The sequence below is a fragment of the Schistocerca piceifrons genome, chromosome 1 (genome assembly GCF_021461385.2).
Source record: "Schistocerca piceifrons isolate TAMUIC-IGC-003096 chromosome 1, iqSchPice1.1, whole genome shotgun sequence".
NCBI classification, from domain to species: domain Eukaryota; kingdom Metazoa; phylum Arthropoda; class Insecta; order Orthoptera; family Acrididae; genus Schistocerca; species Schistocerca piceifrons.
In genome coordinates this window covers 933,086,147-933,088,428 of record NC_060138.1, presented here as the reverse complement: position 1 = coordinate 933,088,428, position 2,282 = coordinate 933,086,147, and positions in this window count along the sequence as shown.

Below are 2,282 nucleotides of genomic sequence, written 5' to 3'. Positions count from 1 at the left end.
ATGATTCAAAAAATGGCTCTCAGCACTATGGGACTTAACATCTGAGGTCATCAGTCCCCTAGAACTTAGAACTACTTAAACCTAACTAACCTAAGGACATCACACACGTCCATGCCCGAGGCAGGATTCGAACCTGCAACCGTTGCGGTCGCGCGGTTCCAGACTGAAGCGCCTAGAACCGCTCGGCCACAAAGGGTCGGCAGATGATTCAATATGCTGAGTTTTTGCACTGGGAATATTGTTAGCGTTCAAACTCTTACCACTCAAGTCCTCCTAGGGTGTGGGGGTCGTCCACGGCCAGCTGGCCTATATCTGGCTTCCATGCGCTTTCGTAGCAGCAGTCAAGGGCCACGTTTACGGCGGCAGATTCCTCCGTCGGCACTGCACAGCAGCACAGGGAGTATGTGGGATGTATTTCACGATCTGTAGACCACTTTGACCACTTTTGCAGAGCTTAATTGTGAGTGCAATTTGGCGATCTGTACAAAATAGTTTTACCGCTGAAAGCCTCTTCCGTGGAAAGAAAAAGACAGACAGTGCTTCCACACCAGCAGCATTAGTAATTTGGTGGGTAAATTCAGTAAGAGCCAATCAGAAGACTCCAATCATTCGAAAGACATCCTTTGTGCTGGGACACAGAAGCCTCTACAAACTGATTCGAACAAGACGGATGCAAGATATCTACAGAAAAGTTCTGAGAAAGCAAGTATTCAAAGACAAGTTAAAGCAGACCATCCATGATCCCATCACTCATCCGCTACTGTGGCATTAGGACATCTCAGGACCAGTAGCTGTAGGACACTGAAAATTCCAGGCATTTTTCTCTTCTGCGGCACAGTGCTTCGAATTCTGTTTGTGTAATTCTTCTGATTTGCCTGCTGTGCTTAGACATTGCTCTCTTTCCAAACAACAAGAATGCTTATTGATAAACGGTGTTTTCACGAGTGAGCACAGACATGATGAAGACTTTTAGCGGTGAGAACGTGTACCATTTCTGAGTCATATGATGAAAGCAGGACGTCACGATTTGCAGGAAGGGAATACATGATGTCTCGTTAGGACCATCAGGATGAATTCATTCGGTGTTATTCTGGGCTATTTTTGTAAATGGGTCCTACCCGAGTTGCAGCTAAGGATTGCTGCACGGTACACCCTGTTATTGCTAACGAGGCTCTGACGACCGAGTGTTTCCCGGGATAAGGAAACGCCCCCTATCAAGTGCCAACGGTCTCAAGTGCCAACGGTCTCAAAGAGAGCGGATGAGCGGATAGAGGCAGGGCACTCTCTTGTCCTTGGAGTGAGAAATTGCTCCTAAAGGCGGAAGAACTTCACAGTCAACGGCATAGGATGGAGAAGGCAACGGGAAACCACTCCATTAAAGATCACTCAAGATATCCCAAGAATCAGTAGCGCACCATGCCAGAATCTTCTGTTAAACATAAATCCGGAGTAATAGTCCCCCAATCGGATCTCCGGGTGGGGACAATGGAAGGTCAGGCAAAGTTGAAGAATACACTAAAAATAGCAACATGGAATGTAAGAACACTCCTCCAATGCGGGAAATTAGAGAACCTCAAACTAGAGATGGACAGAATGGGAACAGACATAATAGGAATATCTGAGATGCGATGGCCTGAACCAGGAGACTTCAGATCAGGAAATTATCGTATCATTCATACAGGTACTAACCAAGGAACAACTGGAATCGGTGGAGTTGGAATAATTCTAAAAGGAAAACTCGGGAATCTAGTCACAGGATATGTGCAATTTAACTCTAGGATAATACTAGTCAAAATTGGAACCAAACCAAAGAACACGGTAATAGTACAAGTCTATATGCCGACATCGGCAGAAGAAGACGATGTAATAGAAACAGTGTATGAAGACATCAACAAAGTTATAAATTATGTTAAAGGTGAAGAGAACTTAATTATAATGGGAGATTGGAATGCTAGTGTTGGAGAAGAGAAAGTTGACGGAATTGTAGGGAAATATGGTCTAGGAGATAGAAACGAAAGAGGAAGCCGGCTAATTGAATTTTGTGCCAAAAACAAGTTGGTCATAGCGAACTCCCTTTTCAACCACCATAAAAGAAGAAGGTACACGTGGAAAGCCCCAGGAGATACTAGAAGACACCAAATCGACTATATATTAGTAAAATCGCGTTTTAAAAACCAAATCAAGGATTGCAGAAGCTACCCGTCTGCGGATATTAATAGTGATCACAACCTTGTAATGATGAAATGCTTACTCAAACTCAAGCGATTAGAGAGAAAAACGAA